We start from the raw sequence: 20,019 nt of genomic DNA, 5'->3' as shown, positions 1-20,019 counted from the left end.
CCTAAATTAAAATAATTAAACATTTCTAATGTACACGATAAGTGGCCAATCCAAAATGTGTACCTAGGCCCTCCCTCTCCAAAACTTATACTCTTAGCTTTATACTATAATGCCTTTGGAAACATAGCACCTATAAAACAAGAGTCTGTTGTAATAACCAAAGCTCCAAAAAAGTTTCTACAAATGTTAATCAGGCTTACCAAAAAGAAACCTGTTAGATAAAGTCAAGAAACTTTTCCAGAGCAAAGAGACAGTAAGAAAACAAAAGACCTATGAAAAGAGTGGGGGAGGGGGTGGAACTACATTTGAGTGCCTAAAGTTCTAGAAAGTGAAAACAAAAAAAGATGTGTTTTCACATGAGAAGAAATCATCAAAAATCCCAGCCCAAATAATAATAAAAGAAAAAAATCTAAATATACTTTCATGCCATTTTATACCCCCCAGCATAGAGAGAGTATCTTAAAATATGCTTTCAAAGTGACAAAAATGAAAACAAAATTCATGAAAAAAAAATGACAATATGTCATTGTCCTAATTAAATGCTAGAAAATAAATTTAGAGCAATGCCTTCAAAGTTTAAGGAGAAAAAATTTGAACCTAGATTATATATTTTCAAATGTGGGGTAAAACAAATATATTTTCATATACTCATAAACTCAGTTATTTTTTATCACATCCACCTTTCAGAAGAAATTGCTTGAGGATAGCTTCATCAAAACAAGAATGGTAATCAAGAAAGAGAAAGATATAAGCAATAACAACAATAACAGCAGAAATAAACCAGAAGTACAGTGAAAGAAAATCTTAAGACAACAATGATGTAGCAAGCCTAGAAGGCAATTGGTTTTAACTGGAAGAGTAAGACACTGAACCACCAGTAAAAAAAAATCTCACAGAAGATGGAATAGATTTCAATCAATATAAAAAAATAAGTCAAAAGAGATCAGCACTGTGACTTACAAAAAAAAAAAAAAAAGTTCTTCAATATTACCAAAGGGAGGTAAAAAGGAGAAGGAGGAACACAGACATTAGGAAAAACAGAAAAAAAAAAAAAAACTCTACAAGAAAGCTATTTGTTACATATACAAGGCAAACCAAAATGTGGCATGATTTTGAGCAGTTAGTGGAACATAATGTAACAGTACTACTCATTTGACCTTGATGCTAGATTGATTCAAGTAATGTAACAGATGGGTAGCTGGGCCATGAGGAAGGAAAAGTAATCTTACTCATCATCTTTAGAACAGACATAGAGCTAACGTTTGAAAGAATTGATTATGGTTTCAGAATGGAACATAAATGCTATCTAGCAGATAGAGCTAACAGAAGTTGGAAGACAGAAAAAGTGTGGAGAGGAAGAGAGGCCTAATATCCTCCCAGTACACAGCGAGGGATAAGGAGACCCCATCTAAAGACTAGGACACAGGAGTAGAGATTAAAGTGCATTATCAGAAGTTATACACATGCATAATTGAAGAACTTTTCTAAATTAGATAACTATTCAAAATTGAAAAGAAGGAGGGAATTGTGAGGAAGACATTATTTATATAAATGAGATAATCTGCCATATTTTACAGTGAGAAGTAGAAATAACATCTAACTTTGACTAATCAATTAGTGTTTAAATATTTGTTTAAAATTATAGCATTAACTAATAGAAGAGCCAAAATCAAAAATGGTTTAAATGGTTAAAGTGTATCTGAGCAGGGGGTTGGGGACTGTGAGAGACCGGCTGGTGCTTTTCTTGATGAATCTGTTGGTACTTACTAGACTTTACCCATGTGCACATAACACACTGGTGATTTAAAATAAAAAAAAAATGAGTAATTAAAAAAAAACCCAAAACCGGGGCACCTGGGTGGCTCAGTCGGCTGAGTGTCCGACTTTGGCTAAGGTCATGATCTCAAGGTCTGTGGGTTCAAGCCCCGCGCCTGGCTCTGTGCTGACAGCTCAGAGCCTGGAGCCTGCTTCAGATTCTGTGTCTCCCTCGCCCTCTGCCCCTCCCCCACTCATACTCTGTCTCTCTCTCAGAAATAAATAAACATTAAACACACACACACACACACACACACACACACACACACACAATAAATCCTAAGACTAGGATCAATGCCCATTGAAATATCATCCTATAACATAAAGAAATTTTCAGATTCAACCTCTATTAAATGCTTTACAACCAATATTGCTTATAGATGTTACTTATAAAATCTCTTGATTCTCTTTTCCCCATATATATTCAGGATCACTTTCTACCCATTTGTATCTGAAACTCATTAGTCCCAATATATTTTAAATAGTCCCAATATATTTTAAATAATTATTTGCATTTTTTGCTGATTTTAAACATATATATATATAAAAGTATGTGCATCATGGAAAAAATGGGCAATTCTAAAAAATATATAGATCAAACAATCATAATCTACTTTTCAAAAACTAAATTGTACACCTGAAACTATTATTACACTGTATATTAACTAACTGGAATTTAACTAAACACTTAAAAAAAAACTTGTTTAAATAGAAAAAAAAAGGAAGCAGTTACTTTTGATACTTATCTTCAATTACCTTCACTGTTAAACATAACTAAAATCATAATACGATTAATGCTTTGCATTCTACTTACAAAAATAATATATACAATTTTCCATGCTATTATTATTCAAATGTAATTTTTAAAATAAATGTTGATGGATTATACAGGGGCACCTGCATTACTCAGTTGAGGCTCCAACTCTTGATTCCAGTTCAGGTTATGATCCCAGCATTGTGGGATTGAGCCACAAGTGGGGCTCTGTGCTGAGCATGAAGCCTGCCTAGAATTCTCTCCCTATCCCTCTGCTCCCCTCCCCCACTCATGCTCGCTCTCTCTCTTAAAATTAAAAAAAAATAGTATATAATATACATAAGTCAGAAAATAGAGAAAAGCACAAAAAATAATGATCCTTTATAATTCTATAGTCTAGAGATACTCAGTTTTAATTCCTCCCACCTTTGCTCAGTATATACAGTATGTGTTTTAACAATTAATCTAATCTATTGTAAGTGGAAGTTTGTTTCCTGGTTTTTGTTTGTTTATTTTGAGAGAGAAAGTGAGTAGGGGAGGGGCAGAGAAAGAGGGAGAGAGAGAATCCCAAGCTCGCTCCGCACCATCAGTGCAGAGCCTGACATGGGGCTTGATCTCAGGAACCCTGAGATCATGACCTAAATCAAAATCAAGAGTCAGATGCTTAACTCACTGAGCCATCCAGGTGCCCTCCTGCTTTTTTCATGATAACAAAGACTATTCCCTTTGTACACCAACTTCTTCATAAATATTTTTGCATTTTATTATCGAATTGTAATTAATTCTTGTCCCATTATTAAATAGTATTAAATTTTTATCCTACTATTAAATATTCTTGTTCTTCTAATTTGTCAATCATTCAAATTGGAAATAATGATTCAATGAACCCATTTGTGCGTAAAATCTTTTCCTCTTTTGGATTATTTTCATCATTTAAATTCCTAGAAGTACATATACCATCTCTAAGAGGAGTACAATAAATTTAGACTGTATAAAGGTCATTCTGAGTACAATAATTGAAAAAGCATGTAATTTAGATGAAGGTGAAGTGATTCTTTGACTTATGTAAGATGTTGCTGCATAACTAAAAATCAAAAAAGAGTGGGGTGCATTCTTTTCACATGCCCTTAAAAATCAGTAAGAAAATATGATGCCTTTTAGGTTGAATGTACACATAGAAACCTTAGAAACAGCTATCTCCTTTCTCCCAAAAGTGAGTAATAATTTATACCAGGCAAACAAACAACTGCTGGTTTCGTTCCTTTTATGGCCAATGTAACTCCATGGAAGGCAGTAGAGCAGGTAAAGATTCTCAGTCAACTATAAAGTTCCAGTGCTTATTTACAAGGCTGATAAAAGAGTTGCTTTAACAAATCATGCTTCCTCTCTGATCCTAATGACATCAACTTAAGAGAATGGTGATATAATAACAATTGGATCACTAGAAATTGCAGTATCATATTTTCAAGATATGACTGACATTTATACACAGATCTCTAAAGGGAAAGGAAGAGATCCACTGACTTCCATAGATCTCTTAGTGTTTTAATTTCTAAAGGCAAAACATTAATTACTTTTGTCACATTAGCTGGCATATGACCCTGAAAATACCATCGGATGTTAGTAATATGATATTTATATTTGTAGGAACTAGTATTAATTACCTAGATGTTAAATTCTGGGAGTCTCTGAATGCAAATGAAAACCACAATGAGATATCACCTCTTACTTGTCAGAAGGGCTAAAACCAAAAACATAAGAAACAGCAAAGGATGTGGAGAAAAAGGAACCCTCATGTGCTGTTGGTGGGAATGCAAAATGGTGGGACTACTACAGAAAACAGTATGAAGCTTCCTCAAAAAATTAAATACATGATGTGCATTAAGTACATATTTGTCAGTACTTCCACTACTGGGTATTTACCCAAAGAATATAAAACACTAATCTGAAAAGACATATGCACCCCTGTATTTATTTCAGCAATATTTACAATAGCAAGATATGAAAGCAACCCAATTCCATCAATAGATGAATGGATAAAGAATATGAGGTACCTATATACAACAGAATGTTAGCCATAAAAAAGAATAAAATATTGCCATTTGCCATATGGGCGGATCTAGAGAATATAATACTAAGTGAAATAAGTCATAGAAATACAATTAGCACATGATTTCACTCATATGTGTAATTTAAGAAACAAAACAAACAAACAAAAAAAGAGACAAACAAAAAAACACCCCTTAAATATAGAAAGTGAACTAGTGGTTACCAGAGGGGTGGTGGGTGGGGGAAAGGGTGAAATAGATGAAGGGGATTAAGAGTACACTTATTGTGTTGAGCACTGAGAGATGTACAGAATTGTTGAATCACTATATTGTACACCTGAAACTAATATACCACTGTATGTTAATTATACTGAAATTGAAAAAAACAAATAATTTTTTTTAAGATTAAAAAAAAATTTTTAATGTTTATTTATTTTTGAGAGAGAGACAGAGTGTGAGTGGGGGAGGAGCAGAGAGAGAGGGAGACACAGAATCCGAAGCAGGCTCCAGTCTCTGAGCTGTCAGCACAGAGCCCAATGCGGGGCTTGAACTCACAGACCGTGAGATCATGACCTGAGCTGAAGTCAGATGCTTACCGACTGAGCCACCCAGGTGCCCCAAATAATTTTTTTTTTAATGTTGAGAGTCTCTCTTAGTATTTCCTCCTTAGTACTATGCATGAGATTTCTTAAATGCCCATTAGTGATTAAAGGTGTTTGCATAGTTGTGATGACACAAGATAATGGAGAAAGTAAAAGACAGCAAATTATTCCACAGTGGAAATAAGTTACCAAGTGAGTATCCAAGGGCCCAGAGTCTGTCAAACAAGTCACTTTGAGAATCTGAACGATCCATATAGCCAGAAAATAAATTTAATGAAGAACGTGGTGGAGGAAAAATTGTACAGAAATAAAGATGGAAAGGTTGACCAGAGACAGATAACAAAGGGCCTTGTACACCAGGTTAAAGTAGCAAAATATTGAGGGTATTTAAACATGAGATGTCAGGGGCGCCTGGGTGGCTTAGTTGGTTAAGCATCTGACTTCGACTCAGGTCATGATCTCGCGGTTTGTGGGTTCGAGCCCCTCGTCGGGCTCTGTGCTAACAACTCAGAGCCTGGAACCTGTTTCGGATTCTGTGTCTCCTCCTCTCTCTGCCCCTCCCCTGCTCATGCTCTGTCTCTCAATAATAAATAAACATTAAAAAAGTTTTTAAAAAATAAATAAACATGAGATGTCATGATAAAGAACACTCTACCTGGAGAACAAGGAAAAGAACTGACAAAGAAAAGAGGTTGTTGCAGTAATCTAGGCAAGAGATGATAATAGCCAAAATTAAGAAACTAGAAGCTGGATGGTGTTATGGGCTAAACTGTATTCTCTTCAACTCTGTTGAAACTTTAACCCCCATTACCTCAGCATATGACTACATTTGGACATAGGGCCTTACAAAGGGGTGATTACATTAAAATGAGGCTGTTAGTGTAGGTCCTAATCTAATCTGGTGTTCTTACAAGAGGAATACAGACACACAGAGAGACATCAAGGATGTGTGCATACAGATGTCCACCATAGGAGGACACAGCAAGAAGGTGGCAGTCTGCAAGCCAAGGAGAGAGGCCTCAACTCTGATATACCTTGATTTCGGGCCTCAAGCTTACAGAACCATGGGAAAATAAATTTCTCATTTTTAAGCCACTCAGTCTGTGATATTTTGTTACATCATATAGCAAATTAATAGAGATGGATATAAGAGAATGGATCTGAGAGATATTTAGAAGTCAAAAATTATAAAATTCAGTGACTAGACATGAGGTTTAATGAAGATGCAGAGCCATGGTAACTCAACATAGTGGAGCCATTTTCCAAGGCAGGGACTCCAAGGGGAGGAACAGGATGGGCTAAAGGTCACAAGTTGAGCTATGGATCCGTTGAATTCTTCATAATTATGAGACATCCAATTGAAAATATAATTATGGATTAGACAATTAGATATTTATGGATCTGGAAATCAGGAAGTTTGGCTGGAGAAATGGGGTGGGACTTATCAACATACAGATGAATGAAGACCTGTTGGAGACAAGAGAACCATTGCTTCAAGCTGGTGATTTTAAGATATGAGAATATAGAAATGAAACAGTATATATTCACAGATGGTTCTATCCTCCCCCAGCAAAGGTCACTAAGTGTTGCCTCTTAGCACTTGAGGCCAACACTTGAATGTCTACCCAGAACACATTACCCTTTTTTGAACAGGACCCTATTTTGGTTCAGGTTTCAAGCAGTAATGGGCCAAGCCCTAGGAAATAAATCATGATTGGTTCATGGAAATCATTGCAATCCACCTTCCCTTTGCCAGAGAATATTTAGTAGACATTTGACCTATTCATTTCCAGTGGCAATATATCTGAAAAAAATTTTATTGATAAAAAGAGAAAAGAAAAACATATACAAAGACATTTACCTCTTTTTTCTTGAATTTGAGGACTGCTGAAAAAATGTCATATTTGGTATAGTGGCAGCCACATTGTGAGAATGAGGGAAGGTCAACAAAATCAAAGAAAAGACTCCCCAGAGGTCTGAAACTCTACAGTTCCTAAAGCAATCCTGGAATCACTTTACCACTTCACTTGTCTTGAGAGAGAGATAATCCCGCATTGTTCATTCCACTTTAATAAGTTAAGTTGTACAACATGATGATTTGATACATGTATATACTGTAAAACGGGGACCACAATCAAGTTAGTTAACACCTCCATCATCTCATATACTTACCTTTTTTTGGTGATAACATTTAAGATCTACTCTATTAGCAATTTTTATGTATGCATAAAACCATGTTCTACATTAGATTCCCAGAACTTATTCATCTTATAATGGAAAGTGTGTACCCTTTGACTACCATCTCTCCATTTCCCACAGTCTCAGGCCCTGGCAAACATCATTCTACTGTTTCTGAGTTTGGCTTTTTTAGATTCCATATGTGAGATGATACAGTATTTGCCTTTCTGAGTCTGGCTTATTTCATTAGCATAATGTCCTCCAGGTTCATCCATGTTGTCACAAAATGCAAGATTTCCTTCTTTTTATGTCATCCTTGCACAGAGGCCATTCTAATCTTCTCTGTATCATTCCAATTTTAGTATATGTGCTGCTGAAATGAGCACTTCTTCTTTTTATGTACACATACAATGGAATATAGATACAGATTTATATAGATGATATAGATATAGATGTACACAATACACACAGACACACATATACACATACCACACTGATACTTTAGTTGATTCCGTGCTGTAGCTATTGCATATAATGCTGTATTGAACATGAGGATGCAAATATTTCTTTGAGCTAATTATTTCATTTTATGGAAGGTATCTTGAAAGTGCAGGCTAAGATAACAACTTGCTCTTCCTATTAAAGCTGAGAGCCTCTAGCTTTTAGTCTGCTCTTAGTGCTCAGTTCTTAGCTCTTAGCTTTTCTTTCAGTTTCTACTTAGAAAACAGTGATGATTTAAAAGATAGCATGGGCCACCCTATGTGTGCAAAAATGATAAAATTGAATAGAGTAATTAGGATATAAGATAGAAAACATCAAGAGCTAGTAATTTAAAACATTTTATACAATATCGGGGCACCTAGGTGGCTCGGTTGGTTGAGTGTCCAACTTCAACTCATGGTTCGTGAGTTCAAACCCCATGTCAGGCTCTGTGCTGACAGCTCAGAGCCTGGAGCCTGCTTCATATTCTGTCTCTGTCTCTCTCTCTCTCTCTGTCCCTCCCCTGCTTACATACCACCTCTCCTCCCCTCCCCCTCTCTCAAATGTAAATAAACATGTTATGCAATATCAAAACTTTAAATGGGTTTTTACAACAGTCATTACTTAAGACACAATATAATTTCAAGTATACATTCATTTAATAATCATATAATAGATGCTCAATACTTTTGATTTAATTTGATGTGAGAATCACACTGAACATCGAGAGCAAAATCAAATTCTGTTTCCTCATATAAGAAAAACTCACAAAGGCTTTTCCTTGCATTATTTCATAAAAGAAATTTCTTAAAAGCCCAAACATCTCTACCACTTTACTTTTTTTTTTTTTTTTCTACACAGAACCCTACAAAGTGACTTCTCTTCTGTGGTCTAATGCAGGAATAGAGATTAGAAATATGTCTCTGCTTTCCCAGGGGAATTTCAGCAAACCTTTTTTAAAAAGGATAATACCAATTTTCTTTAAGCATTGAAAAACATAGAAAAATGAAGGAAGCCTCTCAAATTTTTTTATGAAGTGAGCAAAACACTAATATTAATCTTGAGTATATGTATACTACTCAACACACACACACACATACACACAAACACAAACTTCAGACCAATTTCACTTTTGACTATCAATGTAAAAATACTAAAGATAATATTAGCAAACAGAATCCATTGCTACTTTGAAAAGCAGAATAGTGTATCAGGACCAAATATGGCTTTGAAGATCATTTGATGTGAGAAAAAGCATTAATACTATTTTTTTTTTGAAGTTTTTATTTTATTTTATTTTTAATTTACATCCAAGTTAGTTAGCATATAGTGCAACAATGATTTCAGGAGTAGATTCCTTAATGCCCTTTACCTATTTAGCCTATCCCTCCTCCCACAACCCCTCCAGTAATCCTCTGTCCTCCATATCTAAGAGTCTCTTATGTTTTGTCCTCCTCCCTGTTTTTATATTATTTTATATTATTTTTCCCTTCCCTTATGTTCATCTGTTTTGTATCTTAAAGTCCTCATAGGAGTGAAGTCATATGATATTTGTCTTTCTCTGACTAATCTCGCTTAGCATAATACCCTCCAGTTCCATCCACGTAGTCACAAATGGCAAGATTTCATTCTTTTTGATTGCCAAGTAATACTCCATTGTATATGTATACACCATATCTTCTTTATCCATTAATCCATCGATGGACATTTGGACTCTTTCCATACTTCGGCTATTGTCAATAGTGCTGCTACAAACATTGGGGGCATTAATACTATTTAAAATAAATGTATCACTTTAACATATAAATCAGATCATGTCACTTCTCTGTTCCAAAATCTCTGAAGACTTCCTGTTTCACTCAGAGGAAGAGCCAAAAATTCTTACACTGACCTAAAAAGTCTATATAATCTGGCAACTGTTGTCTCTGTCACTCCCCTCAGTCATATGGCTCCAGACACACTGAACTTTGCTGCTCCTCAAACATTCCAGGAACATTCCTGCCCTAACATCTTTGCACTGTTATGCTCTTTGTCTGCAAAGCTTCCAAGTATCTGCGAGGTTAAGTCCCTCACCTCCTAAGATATCTTGCTTCAGTGTCGCCTACACAATAAAGCTTATGCTGTCCACTCTGTTTAAAATTGCAACTCTCCTACTCTCACCCATGGCACTTCTGATTTCTTGACTTACTCTGTGTCTTCTTTTTTTCTCTAGCACTTGCTACAGCACTTCCGTATCATCTTCTGGAACTGAGTCAATGTACTTACATATCATCATTTTCATTTATTGTCTCTATCTCTCTCCTGCCATTATTATAAGCTTTTTGTCATTATTATAAGCTTTCCTTCACCATTGTATTCCATATGCCTACAATAGTACCTGGTACATAAGTTAGCTTTCAACAGATTTTCTTAAAATAAATGACCAAATGATTATTTAATACATCTGAAGAAAAGTCACATGGTATCTCCATAGCCACTACAAAGTCATTTGACAAATACACACTCAACTAAGTAGAAATTAGTGGCTAAGTCCTTAAAATCATTTATCTCAAAAACATTGTTAATAGAGGAAATACTGGAGGCATTCCACTACCATCAGGTACAAGGAACCCCACTATCACCACTAACCACTTAACTTCTATGGCCTGTATAAGCTGATTTGGTTAAAAATAGAAAAAAAGTTATTTGTAGATAAAGAATGGACAGAACAAATAGAACTATTTGTAGATAAGAGGATTATACAACTAGTGTGAAAAAGTCAAATGAAAAACTACCAAAATTAACATGAGCTTTAGCGAGTATCAGAATAATAAATTTTGTACATTTATTTGAAAAATTATTTCTAAGTATTTAATCTATTATGCTGTGCCCCTTTTGCTGTTGCAGCTTTGACTTTCTATTTCACTATATCTTTTAACTGATAAATATATATAATATATATAATGGAATATTATATGTATATTGTATATAATGCAATATTATTCAGCCATAAAGAAAAGGAAATCCTGCCACTTGCAACAACATGGATAAAATGTGAAGTGAAATAAGCCAGACACAGAAATGCAAACACTATATGATCTCATTTATATGGGAAATATAAAAAAGTTGAAATCATAGCAAAGTAGAATGATGGTTGCCAAAAGCTCAGGGTGGGAGGAATGGGGAGATGTTGATCAAAGGGTACAAGCTATAAGATAAATAAGTCCTGGGGATCTAATGTACCGCATGGTGACCATATGTAATAATACTGTGTTGTATGCTTGAAATTTTCTAAGAGAATACACCTTAAGTATTCATACCACACACACATAAGAGGTGATGGATATCTAAATTAGCTTGATTGTAGTAGTCATTTCACAATGTATTATGTCATCAACTCATGTTGTACACCTTAAATATATACAATTTTCATTTGTCAACTATACCTCAATAAAGATGGAAGGTGAGTCCAAAATTAGTCTCAGTGGGCTAATATCAAGGCATCAGCAGGGCTGTATTCTTTCTAAAGGCTCTAGGGAAGATCCTTTTTCTTGCCTTTTCCAGCTTTTAGAAGCTTCCTGAATTTCTCACCTTATGGCCCCTGCCACGCTCAAAATGTAGGTGGTTGGTCAAGTCTTTCTGCAATCACATCACTCTGACTCTGACTCTGACTCTCCTGCCTCCTGCTTTCACTTTTAAGAACCCCGTGACTCTGGGGTGCTTGAGTGGCTTAATCCATTAAGTGTCTGACTTCGGCTAAGTTCATGGTCTCACAGTTTGTGGGTTTGAGCCCCATGTCGGGCTCTGTGCTAACAGCTCGGAGACTGGAGCCTGCTTCAGATTCTGTGTCTCCCTCTCTCTCTGCCCCTACCCCGCTCGTGCTCTCTTTTCTGTCTCTCAAAAATGAATAAACGTTAAAAAAATTTTTTTAAAGAACCCTGTGACTCTGCTGTGTTCATCCAGATAATCCACGATAATTTCTCTATCCAAATGTCAGCTGATTAGTAAACCAGATCACATCTGCTACTTGAATTCCACTTTGTCATATAATATAACATATTCATAGATTCAGGAGTTAGGATGCAGACATCTTTGGAAGACCATTGCTCTGCCTACAATACCCAGAGATACTTCTAGATATTGAAATGACTTTACATATGAAAGTTGGACTTTTTAATGGATGGTCATGGAACAGCTGAGTAGTCCTTGGGGGAAAAGATTAAATTAGATCCATGCTTCACATAATACAACCGGATAAACTCCAAATGGATCAAAAGATTTAAATGTAAATAAGTGAACCATAGATATATTAAAGTATGGCAAATGTCTTTAAAACCTCATGGTAAGACCTTTCTTATTATGACTATGGTGGACAGACCTTAAAGTGGTCACAATCATCCCTGACTCCTGGTATGCATGTCTTTGTGAAAATCCCCTCTAGGTCAGTATGGATGGACCAACGACTTGCTTCTAACCAACAGAATATGGCAAATATCATGGGATTTATATAATTATGTCTCAGTCTGATGATATAAGAGTGCAGCATCAATTTTGATAGTCGCTCTCCCTCTTTCCCTCTCTCTCTCTTTCCCATCCTGTCTTTTTCAAGAGTCCAAGAATCCTACAGAGGAAAAGAAATTAATTCTGCCAGCAACTAGAGGGTGCTGGGAAGTAAATTTTTCCAGTGTTAAGTCTCCAGATAAGAACACAAGAACACAGTCCGGCCAATACATTGATGCAGCTTTGTGTGGGATCCTGAGCAGAGGACCCCCTACACTGAGTAGTTCCCAGACTTTTGACTCACAGAAGCTATAAGATAATAAATGTATGTTGTTTGACACTGCTAAATTTGTGGTAATTAGTTACACAACATAGAAAACTAATACAGTGGCTCAGCATTTGAAATACATAGGAAAAATAAATTTTACTACACAAATAAAAAGACTTGAATATTACAAAGCAAACAAAGCAAGAGATAGATATACAAATATCATAATTAAAAAACAAGAATACATAAGCAAAGTCAAAAGTCAGTTGATTTTTTAAGTAATTATTAAATGATAATCTCCTCAACAGATTAAGAATTCTCAGAAGTCAACAAGAGAAAGATCAATCTCTCAGCAGAAAAATACCCAATGGACATGAACAGATAGTTTCCAAAGAAAGAAATGCAAATGACCCTTCAATATATTAAACAATACTCAATGTCATTTATTAAAAAACATTGATTAAAACTGTACTGGGATACCATTTATACCTGGCAGACCTGTTGAATTCCAAAAGGTCTAATGAAACATTGTATGGGTGAGCATAAAAGAAACATGCACTCTCACGGCCTGCTGGAATAAACTGGAAGGCAATTTAGTGATCTCAATCAATATTACAAATACATATGCTTTTGATCCAGCAATTTCACTCCTCAGAATTACCCTAAAGGGGTACTCACATTCATATGAAATAATGCCTTTCAGAACCATTTGTAATAAGATTAAAAACCTAGTATCTATTAATTAGAAACCTATTAAATTATGGCACATCCATTCAATGGAAGGCAGCGCAGCTGTGAAATGATACTGAGGTCTTCATTACTGATTGGGGCAGACTGGGTTACTATTCACCAGTTATTCTTAACTCCTGCTGCCTCTCCCTGCAGGAGAATTATACATACGCAACCCTTTTGGACCTGAGGAAAGATGTGACTTGATTTGTCCAATGAAATGTGGGTATGTATGTCATGTATTACTTCCAGACACAAGATTTAAGAGCCAGCACGTAGTTTACCATGCCTTTTTATCCCTCTGCCATTAGTCTAGCACTGCTCCAAGTAGATGTTGCTCAATCAGCCTGGATTCTTGAGAGGCAATGACCTGAACCAAGGCTAGAGGTGACTCACAATAGACACGCAGTGTGAGTGAGATATAATTCTATGCAGTTTTAAGGCATGGAGATTTTAAAATCAACATGGTAATCTAGCCTGGCTGATGATACAGAAGAATATGAATAAGTATGGCTCACTCTGCCTTAAAATAGAGAGGAAAAAAAGAACATGTAAATATAAGTGTGTACTAGCTCATACAAACATAACAAATCTCTGGATGTTTTTATCTATTACGGCCAATTGGGAACTGCGCAAACGTGAGACAGGGTTGAGAGAGAGACTTTCAATAGAATACATCTTTTTAAATCTTCTGACACTATATATGTATTAACTAGTCAAACTTGTAATACATGTTTAAAGAAAGAAACACCTGTGTCTAAAACACATGTTGGCATAAAATCTTAAGAAACAAGTTGAAAAGCTAGTTGGAGAAGAAAAAACATGAAGTCTTCCTAGAGCTTGAACAGAAGCAATGGCCATCTTTCCAGTAATGGATTTTTCCATAATTGTGCCTGCCTCTGACCATATTCATCTGGTAAAAAGGGGAGTGCTCCAGGAGGAACTACATGGGAAAACTGATAAATATGTAAAGTAGCATGAAGGGGAGTCTGGAGAATAGTGAGTTGCTAAAATGAGAACGGTGTTTTTTCAGATGGAGAGGAGGAATCTTAGGAGAGAGACTAGTGACCTAATTATCAAACACCTGGACAGCTCATAGTTTGATCTGCATCCTTGGAAGATGTGGAGCCAGGTGAATTGAATGGAAAGTAAAACTGCAGAGAATTCAGAAGGCTTCTCAAATTGAAAGCTGGATGAAGATAAATAAGAAAATGACATAAGGAAAGCCTCTCAGGGCATTTATCATATACCTGTTTTAAGATCCAAAGAAACGTGCAGGAGGAACACAATATGCAACATTTAGTTAGAAATAACGCTTAATCCCAACTGTATGCTGCAGGAGCTGGAAGTTAGAGATTTTTTTTACTTGGAAATAGCCTTTGACAATGCAAACATAATCCTTATCATTCTCTATGTTTATCCAACTCATTCATAAACAGAACACCAGCAGAAATTGCCATGTAAGAATTTTTTTAGAATGATTTTTTAATGTTGTCAAAATATTTATGTAACTCACTAAAATGGTGAAGATTTTGAAAAGCAAAGAACTTCAAAATCAAAAGCATCAATATCTTTTAATATGAGACTACAATGCCTAAGCAGTACTAATATTGTTATCTAAAATATTTGTGGATTTCTTAATATTATAAGAGTATTCAAAAATTAAAAATCAAATATTCAAATTGATTAGTGAAGAGGACACAAGGAATTTTAGTTTAGTTTTTTTTTTTTTTTTACTTTCAAAAATATTTGTATATGAAATGATTTCACCAGTTGTCCTGGATTAAAACCTTATTACTAAAGAAGGAAATTTTAATCTTATCAGTAAATGGATTTTTATCAGTAAAAGGTGTTCTGGAATCTAGTGCATGATCTAGGAATTTTAAAGTTAAAAAAGCATAAATAGGAAAGTGGTCTATATTTTAATTTTAAGGAAAAAGTGTAAAACTTTTAAGATTCTCAAACATAATAATATTCTTCCACATTTAATTTCCATTTATGTCACATTAGATGTTTAATAGGAATAAACAGCAATGCTAAATTTTAACCATGACTTTGCATATTGCCTTAATACATAGTAATTAATGTTAATTTACCTCTCTGAAAACAACAAAGGTCTTCTAAAAATCCAGCTGTTCTAAGCACTCCAGAACTCCATTAGTCTGTAACACCTTCAATATATGAAGGACAAATGTTTGATCTTCTAATATATTTCTTACCCATCTCCATATATCTCTACAGTAATAGGTACCAGGAACTACCTACTTGGTGTAAATGTCAATTACTAAGGATGGATTCATACACTGAATTTCCACGATAAACTGTTAATAATATCCTGTCATCGTGTGAAGAAAGTACTGGCTCAAATACAAAGAAAAAGGTGTACCAACATCCTAGAATATATACTAAAATGTATTTAAAAGTGGTGAAGTTTGCACCAAATTATCTGTGTTCCTCCTCTGTATGCTCCTTACGACTTATATTCCTGTATCAAGACTCAGTTGAACTGTAGTTGATGACTCTGAAAATATTTGACTTTTACCATTTTTTAAAAAACCCTACAGGATATAGCATGACCTTGCTCTTAATAAGAATTTATCATCAAGTTGCACAACAATGTGAATGTACTTAATACTACAAAACTGTATACTTAAAAAATGATAAAATTTTTAGAATAAGTTTTGTTATGTATATTTTACTAAAAATTTTAAAAAAAGTATTTATTAAGTAGTTATTAATAATGCTGTCATTTATCACTTAATTATAAAGTATTTCATATCTGTTCATTATGCATCCATACATAAATTTTGTTCCTATTGTATTAGCTTCTTTTACTTATAACCCTGAACCATATTTTGATCCATCAGCATTATTTATTCATTGATTCAGAACATAAATATTTTACTGCCATAAATATGAGCAGTAATCTACTGAGATTAACATTTCAGTTATGGGGCCACAGCTAATATATACAATCATATTTTTAGCACTGTGCCAGTGGCTTCATAAAATCAGGTCAACTAATATCTACTGAATTACTCTAGAGCACAAAGGACTCTCCCGACACTTTTATTGTCACCTCAATTTATTGTTGACTAACGTACAAGCTTTACACTCATACTATAAGTAAGACTGTTATTAACCTTACATTGTGATCCCAAAGACAGTGTGGAAATTTTCCAAGACCCAATCTTGTTGTCATCATATGTATCATAGAGTTATATATGACCCCTAATCCTCTCACGACCCCCCAAAAAATCCTTGCAGACAAACTCTCATTCAACAAACATATACGTTATTTATTAACATTATCTCTTCCTGATTTTACTAATTATCCATGTACAATCAGAAGAGGGCTCTTTTCTAGCAATTTAAAAATCAAAGATATTATATAGATACCAGTATACAATGCTGATATTTCTCTGCACTGGCTATTAAAATATTAACCTACTTTTAATCTCAACACTTAATGCCTTATTACATGCTACCTAAGGATATTGCCATGGAGCAGTGACAAGAGTCTGGGAATGGGGCAGGGTGCTGTGGTGGTGGATAGATATCCACTACCTCTACCTGCACATCCATCTAGTGCACCAAGAGGTGACCGTGGCAGGAGAGTCATGGGAAATGGCTATGACTGCCTCAGGGTAGCACAATGCAGGTCAGGCAGGTCTGTAGTATGTAGATGGCAGGGCAGGAAGCACTGGTGGAGGTGCTGTTGACAGTGAGCTAAGGCAGAATCTCCCTAGGTCCAGGCCATAATAAGGGAACCACTGACATCCAGACATGTACTCAGCCCTCCCAAGGATATGGTGTCAGCTGCCCTCCAGCATAGAAATGCTGACCCAGGGAGATTGATGGGGGCGGTTTTTGGAAAAGTCTGATGTGATTAACATCCTGATTGAGAAAGAGCATCATAACTACTGACAACCTTCTCCAACAAAATACCACCTTGATTTCATCTAAAAATCAACCAAGGACCTGCAAATTGTCAAAATGATCTGATAAATTAAAATGAATTTAAATTACAACTTATCACACTTGGTAAGCTGTCTTCTGATACATGCCAGTTAAGTTGGAAAATAAAATATTCTAAAAAAATTTTCTTGTGCATTGATTTACGTATTAATTTATATGACCATCTGGTTAATAATACTTTAATTTTTAAAAAATTTTACTCTCATCTCTCCCACTCTGTGAGAGTGAGGGCCTATATCTATCTACATTTGCTTACCCCCCCACACACAAAAAAAACACATGGTACTGGCACATAATTGGCCTCAAAATATTATCCAATTAATGTCTAAAAATTTGAACATATATTCACCCAGCAGTTATAATTTCCCAAGTCCCCCTATATCCAGTTAACAATTCAATTTCACACACACAAAAAAAAAGATTATGAGAACCTACTAAGTATAAGGCACCATGGGAATACTGTGGAGGGTATGAAGACAAACATTACCCAGTCCTCCTCTCAACAACATAAACTTGAATGAGAAACAGAGCTTCTTGATAAAAATTAAAATTCCATATATTTAGTACACACTTCTGGGCTGTACTTTGCATCCTAAGGACAGCAGCTTCTAGGAAATGATGCACTTAATGGAATGCATGAGGCCACCCACCTGTGGTAGGTACTTTAGCTTGCACAGTGGAAAAGGGCGTGGCATTTCAGGATTGTGTCTATCCTCCATTGCCCCAGAAGTAATATTTCCCTAATAGCTGTGGTTGTTGAGTACAGAAGATATTGCACTTTCTGGCTATAGGCCATGACAGCTGCTTCATCACCAAATTTCTTGGTTTTGCTTTGTTTTTCCTCCTTTAAAGCTAGAAAACTATATTGTGCATTTCTAATAAATATAAATGATTTATTAATTCCACTAAATACTGTTCAACCCCATCCCTACAAACTCGTTGGTCTTCTTGCCTAAGATGTAATAATGGATGTGAGTACATCACGTTAGGAAGCATACAACCTGGATACTTCAGGAGTTTGAACAATAACTGGACTACCACTGAGGAAAAATAGAAATAATTATATTAGCTCATTGATGCCTTAAATTCATTCATAACAAAACAAGGTAGAAAGCATATCAGAACACCTGACTTGAGTGAAATATTTTTGAACAAGGACTTCTAGAATTCATAGACTATTCCCAACTTCTTCAGCTATATGGATTTGACAGGTTGTATTTATGAAAAGCATGATAATCCTTTATAATTTTTAGAACACCTTTCTGGAACACTGCACCAGTCACAGATGGAGGGTTTTCATTTATCCTTTAGATGCCAAAAAATAAAAGGCTTTACTCTGATCAACACTAAATCCATATCCATAACATAAGGCACATCCAGGTATTTAATGCCATATGCCCTGCCTCAGCTTGTGATCTAACTCCTAAAATGTTGAAAGTTAAATTTAAAACAGCCTCACTGTAGAGGGAATTTCTTCCACTTCACTCCAGTGCTACATAAGCCCTTCCTAAACCCGGAAAGGAGACTTACACATGTACTATTCATATTTCAAACCCATAATAAGTAAAAATAACACTACCTTGCAACCTTATGAATCTTTCATAAGCACATCATTTCAAAATGGAAATTAACATGTTTTTCTAAACATCTATTTGATAAAAGATAAAGAAATGCCAACAGATCTTTCGTGAAAAACCTCTCTAGACAAATCATCACATGGAGCTAAAAATCTCTGGATGAACAGAGCCCAGGGTTTACTTGAAGCAGTCAGTTGGGTTAATGCAGTAAGTATAACACAGTGTCTCTGTAATATCAATTTCTTCATGTCTTTCTTTCACCTCCGTGTTACTAAGCGATGTAATGGTGTTTTGTGTTATTTAGTTAAGCTTTGCTCTATGCCTTGTCACTGGCAATAAAAAGATAAAGAAATAAACAACAACACATAAAAGAGGTTGGCAAAGCTTTCTAGTGACACAGATTATAGATCCAAGCTAATAAAAAAATTCATTTTAAAAGATCATAGTGCCAACAACAAAATAAATGAATACTAAATCAATGATTTATGATATATTCATGCCCTATATACTACAAAACCACAAAGTAACTGAAGAACCCCACCTCTTACCTCTCATTTCCTTTTATTATGCTGTATTTTGTGTCTTTGAGTGATATTTATATTCTGAATTGAAATTCTAATGCCAAATATAACACAGTGGTAACTACTTTAAAAAATCATAACATCAATTTCTCTACAAACCCTAAAAACACTCTACTCCAAACTATCAGACTGTTTTCAATTGGGTGTTGCCCCTGAGAGGAGGAAAAAGTAACAACAACAACAAAAATGTCTGGACCTTTTTCCTCAGGTGTGGCTAGACTGGAAAGCGGTTTGGGCTGCTGGCTGAGGGGGTGCTGTAAAGGGACAGGAGTGTGAGATTGGGACATAAACTTTGCCCTAGCAGGGTGTTTCCCCATTGTTGTGCCAGAGACAAAAGGGGAAGAGTGTAAGAAAGCAGGTGAAAGGGATAAAGGATTACCAAGCATGCTCTTTCTCTAGGGGAGAGATCATATTTCGAGTATAATATCTTCAAGCAAAAGCAAAATGTCAGTGAAAGATGAGAAAACTGCTGTAGGAGGTTGCTTCACCTTCCACATCCCCAGCTTTTTTTCCCAACACCCAATAGGCTT

General features: G+C 35.3%; 1 protein-coding gene and 1 non-coding gene across 7 annotated transcripts in view; both read right to left on the bottom strand.

Moving 5' to 3' along the window:
* The window catches only part of INPP4B (inositol polyphosphate-4-phosphatase type II B), a 778,265-nt gene that overhangs the window by 724,670 nt on the left and 33,576 nt on the right, over positions 1–20,019 (bottom strand). The window lies entirely within an intron of this gene.
* LOC123596550 lies at positions 7,678–7,783 on the bottom strand. The gene has a single exon (XR_006711726.1). It is a non-coding gene; the product is annotated as a U6 spliceosomal RNA (small nuclear RNA).

This window comes from Leopardus geoffroyi, chromosome B1, assembly GCF_018350155.1.
Source record: "Leopardus geoffroyi isolate Oge1 chromosome B1, O.geoffroyi_Oge1_pat1.0, whole genome shotgun sequence".
Classification (NCBI taxonomy): Eukaryota; Metazoa; Chordata; class Mammalia; order Carnivora; family Felidae; genus Leopardus; species Leopardus geoffroyi.
Note: the sequence above shows the minus strand (reverse complement) of the source record. Positions and strands in the feature narration are given on the sequence as shown.